The sequence below is a fragment of the Pinus tabuliformis genome, chromosome 4_1 (assembly GCF_031772625.1).
Source record: "Pinus tabuliformis cultivar Carrire ecotype Pingquan chromosome 4_1, CPIR1, whole genome shotgun sequence".
In the NCBI taxonomy this organism is placed as follows: domain Eukaryota; kingdom Viridiplantae; phylum Streptophyta; class Pinopsida; order Pinales; family Pinaceae; genus Pinus; species Pinus tabuliformis.
Window position 1 is genome coordinate 201,837,924 of NC_142303.1, and position 22,761 is coordinate 201,860,684.

A 22,761-nucleotide genomic window follows, 5' to 3' on the forward strand; every position below is an offset into this window, starting at 1 on the left:
AAATAGAAGTTCTAAGTTTAAGGCTTTATTTGCAGTTACATTCCCACTGATTTCCGATCCCTCTTACCACCTGTGTATCAGTCTCAAAACTGTTTGTTTCCATTGATAGGAAAAATCTGTGCTGGCTGTGCAATTTTCAGAGTATTAAATGTCACTTACAGCAGAATATAAGACGTTGTACCAGCTGCATTAATTATGATATTTTCAGTGTGTGCTTTCAAGTTTCAACCATAAAGTCTTTTGTACCTTTGCGGCCCTCACCCACCAAAAAGAAACAGTGTTGAAGGGGACTGAAAACTCAAATATGTCCAGTAATTCTCAATGCTGATTTTTGTTGATTTTTGAGTAGCTTGGGAAGTACTCCAACCCCTAGGGTTCGGGGTTTGGAGGGTGAAGCACCACAAAAGTCATTTGTGGGTTTGGAACCCAAGGTTGGGGTTTTGTACCCAAAAGGAGTTGGGCCAAAATCATGAGGCATTTGAGCATGAGAAAATTTGAGGTGATAAAGGATGTTGAGACAAAACCAACGCATCGAGAATCACTCAAATCGGAGCTCTAGATTGAGAGATATTAATTTTTGTTTGTCACTGTTATGTTTTGTGCAAGTTGGCTTGGGTTTAGAAGGACTTGTTGACAGTCGACAAGGATTCGTTGGAGCTTTCATTAAGTGATATAAATATGAGATGCGTGAGGCTCATTTAGAGCATCCATGTGCAACATTTCATTGTGAAAAGATTACCTGTGGAAGCCGCAGCTCAAAGAAGAGAAGGCCAAGGTGCATAAGGGACAGATTTGGGTCCTTTTGTATGATTTTGACAGGGCCGAGGAGCGGCAGAGGAATCCGAGTAGATCTGGGCTTATTTGGTGCAAGGTTATGGTTGGTTTCTCACTGTTTGACTAAGCCACAGGCCCTGTAGTTGTCACAGAGGTACTGCAGGCCTGTTCTAGGCTTGCTTGGAGGGCCGTAAGGTGTATTTCTCTTTGCAAAAGAAGTGGAACAGGCAGCGTGGGCAGGGAGCTAAGGAGGGAAACCACGGTGATAAAGAGGACTGTTGCAGTGGTTGGAGAGGGCTAACAAGGTCTGCGTTGATGCCCTAACCAGAATGTTATCCTATAACAGTTGCACCAGCTCACATGTACAGGTCTGTTGTTGTTTTCTATGTTGAATTGTTGCTGGATGGGTGGTGTCCAAGTGTGGACAAATTTGCAGCCTGTGGGAGCCAATTGTTGAGATTGACTTGGGTGGTTGGAAACCTCAATTAGGAGCAGATCTCACAGTGAATTGAAGACACAGGTATTGGACATCATTGGTTTGTTGGAGGGCAGCGTGCAGATGTCCAAGAGTAGCCCTTGACAAGCTGCCCTAAAGGGAGTATGACAGCTGAAGGTTGGGTGAAGTTGATGAGCCTAATGTGAAGTACATTGATGGACTAGTGGACTGCTAGATTGCCAAATTGGAGCTCAGGTATTGGCCAGCCTAGAAGAGCAGATTGGATCAGCCCGTGTTCATTGTAGCATAAACGACTTGCTGTAGTGATAGGTGGCAGCCCTTCTGGAGACTCTATGTGTTGTCCTTTGATGGACTAAGGGGCAGCGAGAGAGCAGAATGGAAGTGATGCAGGAGCATCCAGCTAAGGGCACCATGACTGGGTGTTGGTCTCCACCAAGGTGGAAAGTTCTATCAGTGTTTGATTTCTTTATGTTTGATTAGTCAAAGCAGAATGTAGGGACTTGTTTTTTTTTAATTTCAGTATTAGTTAGGGAACAGTCTAGTTAGTTAAGGTCACTGTCACAATTGTCTGTCTTTTAGTGAATAATGTTGGCATTATGGCACAGGTTTGGAGCTATGGCACAGGTGTTGTCCTTGATGGCAACTCACTCTGGTGACAGATCACAGTTTAGGCACTCAGAAAGAAGAAAAAGATATATACGCAGGTTAACTTTGACGAAGCTGCGTATACACGCGGGTTAGATGTTCCGAAGTCGCGTATGCGTATACACGCACTTTTACTCAAGGAAAAGCGCGTACATGTGGGAGAACTTATTTTTGGTACGTGGTATTCAGTCCTTGGTATTTGAACCTATGGTTTTGGGCCATGGTATCTCGTCAGAAGTGTTGATCCCAAGTATTGGGTCCATGGTATTGTTTTGTTATGGTTTTGGACCGTGGTATTGTGAAAGGCCTAAGACTATAAAAGAGGAAGGAGATCATTTGGCAATAGTTCATCGGAATTATTGAATATTTGATAAAGTGCTAGATCTGGAATATTGGTGACTGGGTTATGGTGCAGATCTGGATCTGAATGAAGGAGGAACCTAAGCGCAAAGAGAAGGATAAGTTCTATTGATGGGTCATAATCTTAAGGCTTGAATAATAGTATCTTTGTATGATTTTGATCCGTTATATGTGGCACATGCTTGATCTATAAATCTGGTAATCTGGGTTAATTAATGTCTGAATATTTGAAAGAGTGAATTATCCTTTATAGATCTGTACGCAGGTTCAGTGAAGCGAAGGCGCGTATACACGCTGGTTCTGTGAGTAAAAACAGCGTATACGCAGGTTGGTCCAAACACAGAAGCGTATGCACGCAGGTTTCGGGTTATTGAAGTAGCGTACATCTCTTGAGTTGTGTTCTAGCTGCTTCTGTTTATTGCTGCAGTGTTCTGGGTTCAGAATTTGGTGTGTGGTTACTGTTACTGTGTTCTGGGTACAGTTGTTAGAGAAGTGTCTACTTGATTCAGTTCTGATTGGTGAAAAGGAGATTGTTTGATGTAGAAAATTCTTGATGATTGATTGATGTTCATGGATCCAGGCTGAAAATTTATGAAACGTGGTCCCTGGAAGAAAGAGAAGGTTGTAGCCTTCTGTAGGCCAGCACCTATGTACTAGTATCTTGGCTAGTGCAAGAGCAAAGGGGGTTGTAGCTCCCTTCCAAGATAAGCTGGAGAACGAGAGAGGGTTGTAGCTCTCTACAGGTAGCAGCCTGCGTACTGGTAAAAGACTGCACCAGTACAAAAACATTGTAAAAAGAAGTTTCTAATTAAAAGAAGATAGAGACGAATTGCAGCAGGTGGTTTTCACCCACATTGGGTTTCCACCTTATATCTTGTGTTCTTGTGTGTGATTGTCTTCTGCTCTGCTTCACTGTTTCTGGTTACTGTTTATTTGATTCTGATACACAGATTAATGATCAACATCTGTAAGATAAATTAAATTATAAGTTTGCATGGTATACGCGGGTTTCCTTATACGTAGTTGCGTATATACACGGCTTTCACTAACTGAAGAAGCGTATATGATCTGGGTTTGAAAAAGGAAATAATTGACTTGATAATACTGATTCACCCCCCCTCTCAGTATTATTTCCAACAATTGGAATCAGAGCAGGTCCTTCTGAAGAAGCTTGATCGCTTGAAGGAAGATCTATCATCATGAGCAACTACGAGAGAGAAGCATCGATCAGGCCACCAATTTTTGATGGGACCAACTTCGTCTATTGGAAGGTAAGAGTCACAACCTATCTTCAATCTCTTGGTACAGAAGTCTGGGATATCATAGATACAGGGTACACTTTTCCATCAGCAACTCCTACAGATCCGGCTGGTAAGAAGCAATATGAAACAAATGCAAAGGCTGTCAATACTCTATTAGGATGTCTATCTCAATCAGAATTCGTCAAGGTTATGCAGTATAAATCCGCAAAAGAAATATGGGACAAGATTGTTCTGAGCTATGAAGGAGATGAATAGGTAAAACGAGCAAAACTTCAAACCCTCAGAATTCAGTATGAAAATCTCAGAATGCATAATGATGAAAGTGTGGCTAACTATTTCCTTCGTATAGATGAGATTGTTAATTGTATGAAAAACTTGGGTGAAGAAATAAAAGAGGTTGTTGTGGTTGAAAAGGTTCTAAGATCTTTGTCCTCTAAGTTTGAATCTAAAGTTTCTGCAATAGAAGAAAAAGAGAATCTACGGAACCTTACCATGTCACAGCTGCACGAAATTCTAACTGCTTACGAAATGAGGAAAGGAGGACCATCAGACAGGAGAGAAGCTGCATTCAAGGCTTTAGGCAAAGGAGATTACTATGAGTCAGGACATATGTCAGAGGATTCAGAGGAAGAATCAAATTTTGTCAAGAACTTTCAACGGGGTGCTGGAAGATTCAAAGGTAAGTTATCTTTCAAATGCTTTGCTTGTGGAAGAGTCGGTCACTATGCTGCCAAATGTCCTCATAAAGATAAGCTTGACAAGGGCAAGGAACCTGTTAGATGGAACAAGAAACAAAATGTAAATAAGAAAAGCTATTACACTCATGAAGATAGTGATGGACTTTCAAATAGTGATGAAGATGAACAAGGTTATAATTATAAACTTTTAATGGCTTTTGAAGATGACGATTTTGTGGATGCTATAGATGAAGAAGGTCTTTATGAAGAGATTTCTAGACTCAAAATTTGTTTAGAAGAGAAGAATGTGATCATAGATACTCTACAATTCCAACTTGCTGAAAAGGAAAAACATCATGAAAAGTTAGAATGTGAAATTGTGGGACTTAGAAAAGAGATTGAGAAAACAAAAGCTCTTAATCTTAGATTTGTTAAAGGATCTGACACTTTAGATGAGATTATCAAAGTGCAGCGTTCTCCACTAATCAAGACAGGTCTGGGATATAATGAAGAATCATCTCAAGCGTAGAAGCCATCCACCTCCAAAAGTTATCTTGATGCAGCAAGGAGAAGTGAAAAGGTTGACAATCAACAGCAAAGGCACAATGCAGCTCACCAGGTAAATCAGGGACAATTTACCTCAAGAATGAACAAAGACTACCAGGTAAATCAGGGGCAATCTACTTTAAGGATGAGCAGAAGCTACAACCAGCCATAGGTAAAACCTTCTCAATTTGCCTCAAGAATGGACATCAATAGAAACTACAATCATTTGGCTGGTAGATTTGATAATCGCAGGAATTTCTTCAATGGCCAATGTTTCTCTTGTCATAACTTTGGACACAAAGCAGCTCAGTGTGTTGCCTACAAAACTATCATGACTAGAGAAGCTCAAAAACAGAGGAGTATGACTGGGATCATGAAAAGGACCTACAATAACTTTTCTGCTCTTGAAAATGAAATAGAATGTTCTATTTGTAACAATTTCGGTCATGAAGATTCTGAATGCAGGAGCAGGTTTTGGCAGACAACTCAGAAGGAGCAAGCCTCAAGTGCCAAAACATGGAGAATGAAAGAACCACAACCAGAAAGATGTGGTATAGCCTTATATGCGGAAGGGCAGGAAAATCAATGGTAGATCGACAGTGGATGTTCAAAACATATGACAGGTGATAAAGAAAAACTTCAGTCATATAGTGCCTTAGAAAAGGAGAAGAAGGTCTCTTTTGGAAATGACACCCCTGCTCTAATAAAAGGTAAAGGTTTTGTTCAGTTAAAAGAAAGGGTCAAAGCTGGAAATGTCATGTATGTTGATGGCTTAAAGCATAATCTATTGAGTGTCAGTCAGATGTGTGATCAAGAAACTGAGGTAATATTTCGATCAAATGGATGTAGTGTTCGTGATCTTGATACAGGAAGAACAATGATCAAAGGCGTAAGAACTCCAAATAATTTATACATATTCAAAGAAGGACAACATCAATGCTATCTAAGCAAGAATGATGAACACTGGCTATGGCACAGAAGATTGGGGCATCTTAGCTTCTCACAAATAAGGAAATCATGCAAATACCAGGCAGTTCGTGGTCTTCCAGACATCAGAATTCTAGACAATACAATATGCAAATCGTGTCAATTTGGTAAGCAAACCAGAACTAACTTCCCTGAGAAGGAAGGATCAGCTAGCAGGCCACTTGAACTTGTCCATACTGATGTATGTGGTCCATCTAGGAAAAGGTCACCCCGAGGAGAAGAATACTTTATATTATTCATTGATGATTTTTCCAGAATGTGTTGGATAGGACTTATGAAGCATAAAGACGAAGCCTTTGAAAAATTCAAATCATTCAAAGCTTTGGCGGAGAACAAATCAGATCACAGAATCAAATGCCTCAGGTCTGATCGAGGAGGATAATTTACCTCGAATGAATTTTTCGATTTTTGTGAAGAACATGGAATAAGAAGGGAATTCTCTACAGCTAGGACTCCTTAGCAAAATGGAGTAGTGGAAAGGATGAACAGAACAGTTCAACAAATGGCTTGTGCTATGCTTGATGAGTCTGGAACTCCCGCAACCTTCTGGGGTGAAGCCGCATTTGCTGCAGTTGTTATTCTCAACAAGACAAATGTCCGGGTGAACAGCACTCAAACTCCTCATGAGCTCTGGTATGGTGAGACTCCTACAGTAAAACATTTCAAAATTTTTGGAAGCAAATGCTATATTAAAAATAATGATGAAAATCTTGGCAAGTTTGAACCTAGAGCAGATGAAGGCATTCTCCTTGGTTATTCTCCCCACAACAAAGCATATAAGTGTTACAACAAAAGACTTGGAAGAATTGTTGACAACATTGATGTAGTGGTTGATGAAGAAGGAAACATTCCTAGGCAAGTGAATTCTGAAGATTTTGAAGATGATGAGGACTATCCTTCAACATCAAATTAGACTTATGATGAAGAAGAAGCTCAAGAAGCACCAGAGGAACAGATAAGGATAGAAGAGAAGACTCCATCCAGATACGTTCAAAAGAATCATCCAGAAACTCAAATTCTGGGGCAGAAAGAGGCAGGTATACAAACAAGAAGAACAATTGCAGAAGCCTCAAGCTATTTGGCATTGCTCTCCTCCACTGAACCACAAAATGTAAAAGAGGCATGCAAAGATGAATGCTGGGTCAAGGCAATGGATGAAGAACTTGAGCAGATTGAAAATAATAACAGTTGGGAGTTGGTTCCTAGACAAAAAGATAAGAATGTCATAGGGACAAAATGGATATTCAAAAAACAAGTTGAATGAAAATGGGGAAGTTATTAGAAACAAGGCCAGACTTGTTTGTAAAGGTTATGCTCAACAAGAAGGAATAGACTTTGAAGAAACTTTTGCTCCCGTTGCTAGACTTGAGGCCATCTGAATGTTCCTTGCTCTCTCAAGCTTTCAGAAGTTCAAAGTATTTCAAATGGACGTGAAATCAGCTTTTCTGAATGGAGACTTAGAAGAAGTGTATATTGAACAACCAGATGGATTCATCCTTGGAAATGATCCAAAACTTGTATGCAAACTTAAGAAGGCTCTCTATGGTCTTAAACAAGCTCCAAGGGTTTGGTACTATCGTCTGGACAAATATCTTCATCAACAAGGTTTCTCAAAAGGATCAGCAGATAGCAATCTTTATATAAAAATTGAAAATAACAAATTGCTAATACTTGTTGTGTATGTTGATGATATCATCTTTGGCAGCAACGAAGAAGCTATGAGTCAAAACTTTGCCTTGGTGATGCAGAAAGAATTCGAAATGTCCTTGCTTGGAGAACTGACATATTTTCTTGGATTACAAATCCAACAAAATGAAGGCGGTATCTTTTTATCTCAAACCAAGTACCTCAGGCAGATTTTGAAGAAGTATGGCATGGAAGATTTGAAACCAGTATGTACCCCTATGGTTACTGGATGCAGCCTCAGTGCAAATGATGAATCAACAGTAGTGCATCAACCAACTTATAGATCCATGATTGGAAGTCTGCTCTATTTAACAGGTACCCGACCAGACATCGTGCATGCAGTGGGAATGGTTGGAAGATTTCAGGCAAATCCTAAGGAAACTCATCTTCAGGCAGTAAAGAGAATTTTCAAGTATCTTCAAGGAACTCAAAATTATGGCCTATGGTATCCTAGAGATACAAATCTCACTCTTCATGCTTATACAGATGCAGATTGGGCTGGAAGCGTGGATGACAGGAAAAGCACTAGTGGTGGTGCATTCTTTATGGGTTCCAGATTAGTATCTTGGTTCAGCAAGAAACAGAGTTCGATTGCTTTATCTACAGCTGAAGCAGAGTATGTGGCTGCCGCATCTTGTTGCACACAACTCCTTTGGATGATGCAAACTTTGCAGGATTTTCAAATCACTTGTACTCCACCTATCTCCATCTTTTGTGATAATACAAGTGCTATCAGTATCTCAAAGAATCCTGTCATGCACTCAAAGACTAAACACATACCGATCAAGTATCACTTTCTCCGGGAACAAGTGTTGGAACAAAAGGTCAAATTGGAGTATGTTCCCTCTAAGGAACAAGTTGCTGATATTCTCACCAAACCACTGCCCAAAGAAACTTTTGAATACCTCAGACAGAAGCTGGGAGTAGTTGATGCATCATCTTGTTGTTGAAACTTGTCTGTTTCAGAGAAAAGTGGGTGTACGCGAGTTGCCTGAGGAGGATCCGCGTACATACGCCGGTTTATACAGAGACAGTCGCGTATATGGTAGTTTGAAAGAAATTAGTAGGGACAGACTCTGATTGAAGAGAGTCTGATATGGGTCTGACAGAGACCATCTGGCACAGGTTCAGGGGGAGCAGATAATCTTCTAATAATGCATTGTTGGCATTATCTTAGAAGTTTTTGGTTCTAGTACACAGCTGTTGTTGGTTTCAAGTGGAACAAATGCAGAGGGAGAACAGAAAGAAAACATGGTTGCTGATCTGAATAGTGATTGACAGATGTTGCTGATATCAGTTATTGGTGACTTTCATAAGTCTTGCTCTAGATATTTCGTCTCTATGTCATGTATCTCTTTTATGGTGTCAAGGTCATGTAACGGCCTATTTTGGTTTCCCCACTATGCCTGGGATGAATGATGTAATGTAATTGGTTGTCATATGTAAATTTCTTATGTATCCCTATTTGGTTGGGTGGATGATCCCCACTTGGTTGGGTGATGGATGTATGTATAGGGTCTTTTGGTGATGGGAAGGTCTTTTATGATGTATAAGTCATGATTCTTCTTGAAGAACATCTTTTTGCAGATTTTGCCTACAGTCAGGGGGGAGCATCGTCAGCACGGCAGAGCAGAGATTTCAGCATGTACTCAGGGGGAGCACAACCCTTTGCCCTTGATGACAAAGGGGGAGAATGACTTTGAGGATCTTGGGGTTGCCATCAAGTCCAAAGGGGGAGATTGTTGGCATTATGGCACAGGTTTGGAGCTATGGCACAGGTGTTGTCCTTGATGGCAACTCACTCTGGTGACAAATCACAGTTTAGGCACTCAGAAAGAAGAAAAATATATATACGCAGGTTAACCTTGATGAAGCCGCGTATACACGCGGGTTAGACGTTCCGAAGTCGCGTATGCGTATACACGCACTTTCACGCAAGGAAAAGCGCGTACATGTGGGAGAACTTATTTTTGGTATGTGGTATTCAGTCCTTGGTATTTGAACCTATGGTTTTGGGCCATGGTATCTCGTCAGAAGTGTTGATCCCAAGTATTGGGTCCATGGTATTGTTTTGTTATGGTTTTGGACCGTGGTATTGTGAAAGGCCTAAGACTATAAAAGAGGAAGGAGATCATTTGGCAATAGTTCATCGGAATTATTGAATATCCGATAAAGTGCTAGATCTGGAATATTGGTGACTGGGTTATGGTGCAGATCTGGAATATTGGTGACTGGGTTATGGTGCAGATCTGGATTTGAATGAAGGAGGAACCTGAGCGCAAAGAGAAGGATAAGCTCTATTGATGGGTCATAATCTTAAGGCTTGAATAATAGTATCTTTGTATGATTTTGATCCGTTATATGTGGCGCATGCTTGATCTATAAATCTGGTAATCTGGGTTAATTAATGTTTGAATAATTGAAAGAGTGAATTATCCTTTATAGATCTGTACGCAGGTTCAGTGAAGCGAAGGCGCGTATACACGCTGGTTCTGTGAGTAAAAACAATGTATACACAGGTTGGTCCAAACACAGAAGCGTATGCACGCAGGTTTCGGGTTATTGAAGTAGCGTACATCTCTTGAGTTGTGTTCTAGATGCTTCTGTTTATCGCTGCAGTGTTCTAGGTTCAAAATTTGGTGTATGGTTACTGTTACTATGTTCTGGGTACAACTGTCAGAGAAGTGTCTACTTGATTCAGTTCTGATTGGTGAAAAGGAGATTGTTTGATGCAAAAAATTCTTGATGATTGATTGATGTTCATGGATCCAGTCTGAAAATTTATGAAACGTGGTCCCTGGAAGAAAGAGAAGGTTGTAGCCTTCTGTAGGCCAGCACCTATGTACCAGTATCTTGGCTAGTGAAGAGCAAAGGGGGTTGTAGCTCCCTTTCAGGATAAGCTGGAGAACGAGAGAGGGTTGTAGCTCTCTGTAGGCAGCAGCCTGCGTACTGGTAAAATACTGCACCAGTACAGAAACATTGTAAAAAGAAGTTTCTAATTAAAAGAAGATAGAGACGAATTGCAGCAGGTGGTTTTCACCCACATTGGGTTTCCACCTTATATCTTGTGTTCTTGTGTGTGATTGTCTTATGCTTTGCTTCATTGTTTCTGGTTACTGTTTATTTGATTCTGATACACAGATTAATGATCAACATCTGTAAGATAAATTAAATTATAAGTTTGCATGGTATACGTGGGTTTCCTTATACGTAGTTGCGTATATACGCGACTTTCACTAACTGAAGTAGCGTATATGATCTGGGTTTGAAAAAGGAAATAATTGACTTGATAACACTGATTCACCCTCCCTCTCAGTATTATTTCCAACAAATAATTGTCTTATAACTGTTTCTTTCATTTTAGGAAAAAAAGACAATCATGTCAAATGTAAAATCTTGCAGTGCAAGAAGAACCGAATGAATTAACAGTTATGTAACTAATAGAATAAACAACTGAAGTGTAACTGTGCACAGTTCAGGTAACTGTGGACAAACAAGTACAAATACAAAATGTAAATTATTCTGAGGGGCTCAGCATATGAGAATAGTAATAGAAAACAGAGAAGATAATTTTCTTTCATTCGAGTCCATCTATAACACTGATTGTAACATTTGTCTACTTTTTCCTAATCATTGAATAAACCAGAATAGCAGATATGGTGCATGCAAATTCTTTCATTTATTTTCTCTCCTAAAGAACAAAACGCAGACAACAAGAATTGCATGCGAGTTTCCAATACGAAGGCTAGCAATCAGCAAATAGAGACCACGGCCGAAACAACCAAGCGCATCACAAACAATCCGAGCAAGAACGAGTAAATAACACCGAGTAACCAAATTCAGGACAGAGGTAACAAATACAACCGAATCCATTGTAATTCCTTTCATTCCAAAAACGAAATGTTTGTATACATATGACAGAGTCCAGGTATAACCTAACGAACAACCAAAGAACCAAATGAACCAGCAGAACCCTAGGTGAGGGTTTTGGACGGCCTAACTCCTATACAGAACTTGACAATTCCAGAACTGCGAAATACAACCAAGGGCTTGTACCAAGCTCCAAAACAGTATTTAACAATTACACAACTGTGGATTACAAACGAGGGTTTGTATCAAACTAGCCGGGTCGCATAGCGACAACAAAGAAGTTCCAAATAGACAAGATCGGGACTCAGTCCAACAGAATCGACAGAGACTAACAATAAAAACAAGTTGAAACAGTGGCAGAGCCTACCAGGAAAGAATCGTGACGCTTACACCAACCACGCTAAAGAGCAAACCCCCGACCTGTGCAACCCAAACAGAGCAACACCGTTAGCCCATCTGTCAACAGAGGAAAGGAAAGGCAAACGAAGAACTGTACATACAGTGAGAATTTTTTTTTTACCTGGAGGTTTAGCAGCATGGACAGAACGCAAGCCCATTGAGTCACAAACCACGGTGACAACCTAAGACCGAGGAACAATTTTTGTTAGAACCGGAAAAAGACAAGGAGGAAAATAAATCATGGAGTGATAGTTTACCTGGAGCAAATTGCGAGCAGGAGGAGGCCACCGCAGCTGCGACCTGTAGCATGCACACCATTAGTCAAACTTAACAAGCAGGAGAACCACAAAGAAACGAGAACAGTGGAACAAATATCAGTTGAGTAGCCGAACAGACAATTATAATGGTCATTTTCTTACACGAACGAGCAAACCACCATTCTGTGCCCAAGGAGCCGAGCAAACCAGTCACCAGGACAAGCGACAGAGCCACACTAGCAAGTAGCATAGCCCCTAGCCGGCGCAGATAGAGCCTGTGGTTCATTACCATACCCTCACAGCATGAAAACTTTGCTTCCAGTTCAAACCCTCAGCGCAGCAGAGTCGCAGAACAAAAATGAAAGATCGACAATAGAAGGTACGGTTTTGGCATAGCTCGAGGAGTGGGAAACAACATCCAAGGCAAGGACCGCCAGCACAGCGAGATTAATGACTGTCATAAATGCCACCAAACGCAATCCAAAATCATCCTAAGTTTAACCACTAATCACCGTTGGTAAGCCACAAAATCATCATTTAATCATTCACTTCTTGATTAGTGCATTATTGTGTTTTTGTTTGGTATTATTGCGTGGAAGTACGGGCTGGTCCCATCATAGTGGTATCAAAGCAGGATTTAGTGTTTTCCTGAGAAATGGAAGTTGGAAGACGAGGATGTGGAAGAGTTGCTTGGAGAGCAGCAGATGAAGGATTGAGAGAGGAGATCAGGATCCTTACTGCCCGTTTGGAGGCAGTTGAAGCAGGAAGGAGTAGGGATCCAGAGGTAGGAGATGACAGCGAAGAAGAAACCATAGTGACAACAGATGGATTGGATGAACAAGGGCCAGAAATGAGACTGTTGACGTCGGTCCTCTTGGCGAGCAACAAGCCTAAACTAGAAATCCCGAATTATGATGGCAGCTTGTCCACAAAGGTTCTGTTGGACTGGATCAGCGAGCTGGATAAATATTTCGAGTGTGAAGAGATCAGTGAAGACCGGAGAGTTAAGTTTGTTGCAACAAAACTGAAGGGACACACAGCCCTGTGGTGGGACAGTGTCCAAACAGAGAGAAGGAGGTTGAACAAGTTGCCAATCAAGAAATGGTCAAGGATGGTGGCCAAGTTGAAAGGCAGATTTCTGCCTAAGGATTACCAGATTGCACTACATCGGCAAGTGCAGAATCTAAAGCAGAAAGGGATGACAGTAAGAGAGTACACTGAAGAATTCTACCGGGTAAATTTAAGAGCCAGTTATACGGAGGACACCCCGGAGAAAACAGCCAGGTATGTGAATGGTTTAAGGTTAGAAATATTAGATGAAATCAACATTCTTTCCCCGAAAAATATAAAAGAAGCATATCAAAGCGCTATGAAAGCAGAGGAGAAGATCACTAGGAAACAAAATGCTAGAAGAGGACGGGGAACCGATAGAGGAAGAGGACAGTCTTATGGCAGGGGACGAACTGCCAATAGTAATGAAGAAGGCAACAGTTCCAAAGCTTCTGGGACAGCAGAAAAAGGTGACAGCACGAGAGGTGGCAGGCCATATCAGCGAGGCAGGGGAAATGGCCGAGGCAAAGGAGCTAGTTATCAATGTTACAGGTGCCACAAGTGGGGGCACAGATCTTTTGAGTGTCCTGAGGTGGAACATGTTGGACAGAGGGGTGCGTATGTCGCACAGCCCGAGGAAGCAGAGGCACCTCCCCAAGAAGCAGAAAATGTGTCGGAAACAAGTGAGACGAGAGTGTTATTAATGGGCGGAAAACAGTTTTTGAAGCAGATTGAAGACAGTGAAGTAAGCTATGCTGTTGTAAGAAGAGAAAAGACGGTGTTGCTACACACAGAGGTGTCAGATTTGCCCACAAAAATTCAGCAGATGTTGCAGGACTTTAGCGATATAGTGGTGGATGACTTGCCAGATAAATTGCCTCCTAAAAGAAGTATAAGTCATCATATTGACTTTATACCCGGAGCAAGTTTGCCGAATAAGGCAACATATCGGATGAGCCCCAAAGACAATGAGGAGATCAGAAAACAGGTGCAGGAATTGCTAGATAAAGGGCTGATAAGGGAGAGTTTGAGCCCTTGTGCAGTTCCAACAGTTCTCGCTCCCAATAAAGGAGAATGGCGAATGTGCACAGATTCGAGGGCCATCAACAAGATTACCATCCGGTACAGGTTTCCATTGCCACGAATGGACGACATGATGGACTGCCTGAGCGGGGCAGCATATTTTTCCAAGATTGATTTAAAGAGTGGGTATCATCAGATTCGAATCCGAGAAGGGGATGAGTGGAAGACAACCTTCAAGACTAACGAGGGACTGTATGAGTGGCTGGTAATGCCATTCGGACTGAGCAATGCACCCAATACCTTTATGCGATTAATGAATGAAATGCTGAAAGAATACATTGGGAAGTTTGTAATAGTGTACCTGGACGACATATTAATTTTCAGCAAGACGAGGGAGGAACACTTTCGACATGTTTGAAAAGTGTTGGAAAAATTGCAGCAGAATAAGCTGCTGATAAATCTGAAAAAGTGTACTTTTCTGCAAAAAGAATTGGTTTATCTAGGTTTTGTGATTGCAGAAAACGAGTTGAAGATGGACCCAGAGAAGATTGCAGCGATAGTCAATTGGCCATCCCCGAAAAGTTTGTTTGAGGTACGTAGTTTTCATGGGCTGGCAAGTTTTTACTGAAAATTTATAAGAAATTTCAGTGAAATCTGCGCACCTATGTTGGATACTATTAAGAAGGCAAGTCAGCCTTTTCATTGGACTGAGGCAACAGAAAGGAGTTTTCAGCTACTGAAGAAGAAGATCACAGAGAGACCGATCCTGAGATTTCCAGATTTTAAAAAGCTCATTCAAGTTCGTTGTGATGCAAGTTGTATGGCCATCGGAGCTGTACTTAGCCAAGAAGACAAACCTGTTGCGTTTTTCAACGAGAAGTTGAATGAAAGAAGGCAGAAGTATTCATCCTACGACAAGGAATTCTATGCTGTCGTCCAAGCACTGAAGCATTGGAGACACTATTTGCTGGGGAATGAGTTTGTTTTATTCTCAGATAATTTTGCACTGCAGTATGTGATGCAACAACACAAGCTGAATCACAAACATGCCAAGTGGGTTGAATATTTGCAGAGTTTCACCTTTGTGTTGAAACACATCAGCGGGCAGGCCAACAAGGTGGCAGATGCGTTGAGTAGGAGAGCCTTACTCTTGCAGGAGAGTACTATACAAGTGCTGGGCTTTGAGCACTTGAAAGATTTGTATCAGACTGACACGGATTTTAAGGAGGCTTACGAAGCGTGTCAGAATCCTTTGGTGAGAGACAATAGTCTGTGGTTGGACTATAATTTGCAGGAGAAGCTGTTGTTTAGAGGAGGACAGTTATGCATTCCTCACTGCTCAATGAGAGAGAATATCATTCGGGTTAAGCACAGTGGAGGTCTAGTCGGACATTTTGGCATAGACAAGACGTTGGAGCAGCTCAGTCATTTTTATTATTGGCCAAAAATGCGAAGGGATGTGCAGAGATTTGTGAACAGATGTAAAGTGTGTCAGTTGGCAAAAGGACACAGTCAAAATACGAGACTTTATACACCATTGCCCATTCCAAGTAGATCGTGGGACTCAGTCAGCTTGGACTTCGTCTTGGGTCTACCAAGGACACAGCGGGGTTATGATTCGGTGATGGTAGTAGTGGACCGGTTTTCGAAGATGGCGCATTTCATCCCTTGCAGAAAGACCAACAATGCCACTCACGTGGCCCACTTGTTCTTTACAGAGATCGTCAGGCTACACGGTCTACCTAAGTCCATTCTCTTTGACAGGGACGTGAAGTTTACATGGCACTTTTGGCGCACCCTGTGGAAGATGGACACGCAGTTAAGTTTTACCTCTGCTTATCACCCGTAGATTGATGGGCAAACAGAGGTGGTAAATAGAAGTCTGGGAAACCTGCTACAGAGTTTGATTGGTGAAAATTTGCAGATGTGGGATCGAGTACTTGCCCAGGCAGAGTTCACTTACAATGACTCGCCTAATCGCAGCACGGGTTACAATCCTTTTCAGATCTTGTATGGCATGCATCCTCGTGGAGTGCATGAGTTGCGAGATCTAGGACAACAGGAAAGTTGAAGTGTTGATGGGGAAGATTTCGCTAACGCGATGAAAGATTTGCACGAGCAGGTGAAAATTAAGTTGCAGGACAACAGTCAAAAGTACAAGCAGCAAGCAGATTTGAAACGAAGAGAAGTGCAGTTTAATGTGGGGGATGAAGTCCTCGCGCATTTGCGCAAGGAACGTTTTCCTAGAGGTGCATACAACAAGCTGAAGTACAAAAAGATAGGTCCTTGCAAAATCCTCCGGAAATTTTCAGCGAATGCCTATGAAATACAGCTGCCACCAGGAATAGGCATCTTGCCCATCTTTAATGTAGCAGACCTGTTTCCATACACTGTTGATCCAGAAGAAGATAGTACAGCACGACCTACACGGGACACCCAAGACGGAAGTGAGACTTGGATGAGACAAATGCCTTATGTTCAGCTCCCCGAGATCGAGAGGATCCTCGACACTCAGGTGGCCAAGTGAACTCAGCAGAAAGAGTATCTGCAATATCTGGTCAAGTGGAAGAACCGTCCTATTGAGGACAGTTCGTGGCTTGATGCCAGGCAGATAGAGCAGGTGGGTTATTCAGTCGAGAAGCTCATGGACTGGAGTCATGATTTCTTTTTACCCTAGGAGCTTGATGCAGGAGCATCCAGCTAAGGGCACCATGACCGGGTGTTGGTCTCTACCAAGGTGGAAAGTTTTATCAGTGTTTGGTTTCTTTATGTTTAATTAGTCAAAGCAGAATGTAGGGACTTTTTTTTTTAATTTCAGTATTAGTTAGGGAACAATCTAGTTAGTTAAGGTCACTGTCACAATTGTCTGTCTTTTAGTGAATAATTGTTTTATAACTGTTTCTTTCATTTTAGGGAAAAAAGACAATCATGTCAAATGTAAAATATTGCAGTGCAAGAAGAACCGAATGAATTAATAGTTATGTAACTAATAGAATGAACAACTGAAGCGTAACTATGCACAGTTCAGGTAACTGTGGACAAACAAATACAAATACAAAATGTAAATTAGGGGGGTTCAGCATATGAGAACAGTAATAGAAAACAAAGAAAATAATTTTCTTTCATTCAAGTCCATCTGTAACAGTCATTGTAACATTTGTCTACTTTTTCCTAATCATTGAATAAACCAGAATAGCAGATATGGTGCATGCAAATTCTTTCATTTATTTTCTCTCCTAAAGAACAAAACACAGACAACAAGAATTGCACGCAAGTTTCCAATACGAAGGCTGGCAATCAGCAAATAGAGACCATGACCGAAAGAACCAAGCGCATCACAAACAATCCGAGCAAGAATGAGTAAATAACGCCGAGTAACCAAATTCAGGACAGAGGTAACAAATACAACCGAATCCACTGTAATTCTTTTCATTCCAAAAATGAAATGTTTGTATACATATGACAGAGTCCAGGTATAACCTAACGAACAGCGAAAAAACTAAATGAACCAGTAGAACCCTAGGTGAGGGTTTTGGATGGCCTAATTCCTATACAGTATTTGACAATTTCAGAATTGCAAAATATAGCCAAGGGCTTGTGCCTAGCTCCAAAACAATATTTAATAATTGCACAACTGTGGATTACAAACGAGGGTTTGTATCAAACTAGTCGGGTCGCATAGCGACAACACGGAAGTTCCAAATAGACAAAGAACTGGGACTCAGTCTAACAGTATCGATGAAGACTAACAATAAGAACAAGTTGAAACAGTGGCAGAGCCTACTAGGAAAGAACCATGGTGCTCACACCAACCACGCTAAAGAGAAAACCCCCGACCTGTGCAACCCAAATAGAGCAACACTATTAGCCCAACTGTCAACAGAGGAAAGGAAAGGCAAACGAAGAACTGTACATACAGTGAGAATTTTTGTTTTACCTGGAGGTTTAGCAGCGCAGACAAAACGCAAGCCCATTGAGTCACAAACCACAGTGACAACCTGAGACCGAGGAAACATTTTTGTTAGAACCGAAAAAGACAGAGGAAAATAAATCATGGAGTGATAGTTTACCTGGAGCGAATTGTGAGCAGGAGGAGGCCACCGTAGCTGCGACCTGTAGCATGCACACCATTAGTCAAACTTAACAAGCAGGAGAACCACAAAGAAACGAGAACAGCGGAACAAATATCAGTCGAGTAGCCAAATAGACAATTACAATGGTCATTTTCTTACACGAACAAGCAAACCACCATTTTGTGCCCAAGGAGTTGAGCAAACCAGTCACCAGGACAAGCGACAGAGCCACACTAGCAAGTAGCACAGCCCATAGCCGGCGCAGATGGAGCCTGTGGCTCATTACCATACCCTCACAGCATGAAAACTTTGCTTCCAGTTCAAACCCTCAGTGCAGCAGAGTCGTAGAACAAAAATGAAAGACCGACAATAGAAGGTAGGGTTTTGGCATAGCCCGAGGAGCGGGAAACAACAACCAAGGCAAGGACCGCCAACACAGCGAGATTAATGACTGTCATAAATGCCACCAAACACAACCCAGAATCATCCTAAGTTTAACCACTAATCACCGTTGTTAAGCCACAAAATCACCGTTTAATCATTCACTTCTTGATTAGTGCATTATTTTGTTTTCGTTTAGTATTATTGCATGGAAGTATGGGCTGGTCCCATCAGGAAGCGAAGAACCGGCAGGATGAGATATGAAATAGAGGCTGCAGCGAGATTGTCAGTGTATCTTGTATTTTTGTACTTGTGGATAATTGAGGGCCATTATCCCTTGTATGAGAGCCCTAGATTGTTGTATTATTCAGTTGGTTTAATATAATGAAAATTGGGTGGTTGTACATATGTGTACAATATTTTGTAAAAAGTTTTCTATACTTGTGCATGTATGATTTACTGCTTTATATTGTTCCGCTGTGCAAAGTACCTTTGTTATTCTTGGTTTGGTAGCGTCAGAGATTTTAAGATTCTATCCTAGATCCCAAGATCGTGAAAATTCAACAATTTTTGGGTTTCAAACACATTTGTTTATATAATGAAACTGAACTTATCCTAACCTGTTATTGGTTGGTCTGAAATTTATTGTTTTCATCAGGATTTGACTGTTGATATGAAATCTGAAATCTAAATTTGAAATTAGCTAGATGTTCTTGAGTTTTGAAGCCACTTGTTACTTTCACATCATTATATGATGAGCTTATTTTCAGCGATGTGAAATACTGCTGTGGTATTTTTTTTTTGGGGGGGGGGGGGGGGGGCGCATTTTATTGAGATCATCCAAGCCTACATGTTTGCTGATCCTACGTCTGAATAGAGAATCCTCGCTTGACTTCTAAAAATCTAAATAGAGAAGGTGCTTATCAAGTGACCATAGGGCGAGCCTATTATTTGTTTCACACTTATCATACTTTATTTTCCAAACTCATTTTTGCAGGGTGCAGGAAAGTGTCATGACAGGTCTCAAAGTAGATTCCCTTGAGGGGGCAACAGGTCTGAAACTACTACTTAGTTAATACGGAGAAGCAACTTGGCAGCTATTAATCTCCAAGACCTCTATCATTGAATATTAGATGTCTTTTGTGGGGGTGGATCATTTACGAAATAGTCAGTAAAATTTCTTTGAGTGAGAGAATAAGAAGTTCAATTATATAAGTTCAATAAACATCAAGGATGGTGGATCATATAGTGAAACATGTTGGGAGAAAACATCTGAGTTCACATCGGCACCAATATTCATGTGCTTTTCCTAAATTATTACAAACTAAATTATTGTGAAGGTAGCATTTGTTCTTTGGAAGCCAGTTGGGAGTCAGCTGTCCCTTGGATGAAGTGCGCGCTATCAGTAACAATAGTAGACACAAGAAAATATCAGGGAAACTCCATGGTATTAGATTTTGATCACAACGAGGAAAATTTCCACGAGAAATGATCAGTGACGACCCTAAATGTTTATAACAGAAAACCCACAAACAACATCAGAGTTCCTGTATTTTAGTAAGTGCTCAATTTCTACTTTGAATAATGGATAGGTAATCATTAATAATGAATCTGGTTGAACTGTGAAACAAAACAGAGAAATGTGTTGAAAACATTTTATTGTTTTAAGAGGTGCCACAATATAAAGTTATAAACTGGCCTGTATATGCATTTCATCTATATATATATAGATATATAGATATATATTTCTGAGATTGATGTTTTTTTAATATTCTAACACGTTACTTGTATGCAGGTAGGATATACAGAGAGAATTGCAAATGTGTGGACGAAAGTTGCAGAAGAATTCAATGAGTATGCGAGAAGATCTGCAGTATCACCAATTGTTGGCTTTCATGATACGGACTTGGATTCTTCTATGGCTTCTGCTGCAACTTCTAACAGTGACTCCAAATCCAAAGGGCACCCTCAATGTGTCTGGTAAGAGTACCATGTTTGACTACTTGTCAAACTTAATAAGACATTTTTGATACTCGTTATTGATAGTAGAGTGACCCCCAGGATTGTAAATCTCAGGAACTGTGTTCAACTGCTACATGTGGGTGGTTGTGAAAGGGTACTTACAACATTTTTCATTTAGTTAATATATTTCCACATTGTTAAAATGTCTAACTTAGCTCTCAATTGTGCTAAGTTGACATTTTTTTCTTTCTTTCTTATGATTTATCTGATTCTGCATGCGGAATCCTGCATAATTTTTTTCAGCTACAGAGAATGTTGTAATCTTTATTTATTCCCTCTGTATGTTTGGACATGAAGACTTCTTAGGGCGAGTCTTAGAATTGGAAAGCGGGTGGACTTTTTTCTTTAGAAAGAGAATAAATCATCTGTAAATATGGGTAAATTTCTATCCGTTGACTGAAGTTCACTTAATAATGTCTACAAGATCCAGTGTTATTCTGTGTTTGGAAGTCACCACATGTCTATCTTTTTATAGCCTGAGAATAAAAGGCAGAAGAAAATATCTATTCTTGATGTAAGATTTCTTGGATTAACGACCATGTTTTGCAGAACATGTCCATTGTATCCCACTATGTCAATGGTACAGGGGACAGGCCGGATGGTGAACTTCAGAAAAAGAGTTAAGAAGAGGGTATTATTTTATTTTATTGGGAAGACCCCGCTATGCAATCAAAACCTGCCATCAGCAGGAAAAGAGTTTGTTTCACATGTGAAAAGCTTTGGTTTTTAGTATTTATATATATGGGGAACGGGGGTTGTCCCCTATTGCACCCTGCCATCCCCTGTGCTGTCCCTCCTGATAATTGGTGGGTCTCTCAAGCCCTCGGAGAAACTCATCCCCCGGTCCCCATGTCCTAACCAACGTGGAATATAGATTGATGGTTTTTGCGATTTTCCACTAGGGAGAATGATAGGATTTTGTTTGCATAAGAGTTAGCAGAAAAATCAAATGATTCTGAAGTAACTCTGTTGAGGTGTCTATAAGTGAAAATCGCATGCAATCCTATAATTACTTCTATTAATGATTGAAAGTTTATGAGTCGTAGCGTGTTTAAATGGTTGACTTTATGAAGGTGAAACATGCTACTGAGTCTGACTATGCTGTATATTTATCTATTTAACAAGTTTTCGTCATGGCATGTTTTATTTCTCCGCATTCGTAGAATTTTTGGGTTTGTGCAGGTTAGTTTAAAAACCTATATTTCTTAACTAGAGTGTTTAATAGCTTTTTGGAGGTCAATGTCTGGTGTGTCAGACTCGTGCTTTTCTCTAAGAAAAATAAACTAGCAATTGCGTCTAAAGGTGCAAAGTTACACCTAAGGAATAGAAATTTGAGAAGATCATCTTGAAAAACAAGATCACTAAATATAAAAACTCTTATTTCGAATAGAGTAAAAATCTATTTTTAATTAGAGACAAATAATAGGAATAAATATCTGACTGTAATATTGTTAATTTTGTATTATTAATGGAAACTTTCTTCATTATTGACCAAAATAAAATGCATTCTTAATTGGGATATTGAAGAATTATCCCTTTTTGATAAACCACAAATAATATGAGAAATATATGTTTGTATTCTCTCAAATCATTTCATTGGATAAGTTACAACTTATAACTCTAGGTTGGCAAAGAGCCAAAGAAAACTATGTAATAGGTAATGTAAGACATGCATTACAAAACAACAAAGCTACATGACAATTATACAAGTACTCTACAAAGATCGTGGTTGAACCATTATGTATAAGAAATTCAGGTACTTTGAAAAAGAGTTACCATGTCACTAGTGTTCATGATGACTAGTCTGAATTTTGATGTGAGATGGTATGCATATCTTGATGCAACATATTTCCAGCGAGTAATTAGGCTCAAACAACTACCAAACATAGCCACTAAAAGAACAAAGTGCAGCCTCCCTAGTTTGGAGTGGATTTGTTTGAAATTTGAAATTCAAAGAAATGTGCATTATACAATGATTAAATAGATCCATAGAATAAGCATATACATTCCAATCCATGAAACTTTCATCAAAATGTTTTTCAGATCAATGGGCAACACAAAGCAAAGAATTAAAGTAAATAAGGAACATTACAAGTTTCTTCATACTCAAGGATTGGACTTACAAATTTCCAAATCAATGCAATTGTGGTTGCATTTCAAAAAAATATATAAATGTTTAAATGCATATCAATATCAAATGATTTGGCCACAAAAAAGTAATTGCAAAACTTGAACTAAAATTCAACAGCTTGAATGTTACTATAATTTAAACCATGGGAAACTCTTTATATT

The 22,761-nt window shown here is 40.2% G+C and overlaps 1 pseudogene across 1 annotated transcript in view; it reads left to right on the plus strand.

Annotated features, from left to right (window-relative positions):
* The window catches only part of LOC149174920 (sorting nexin 2B-like), a 165,115-nt pseudogene extending 144,128 nt beyond the window's left edge, over window positions 1–20,987 (plus strand). The window contains exon 5 of the transcript XR_016257954.1: window positions 20,243–20,987. The product of XR_016257954.1 is annotated as a sorting nexin 2B-like (transcript). The remainder of the gene's footprint in view (window positions 1–20,242) is intronic.
* Window positions 20,988–22,761: the final 1,774 nt, after the last annotated feature.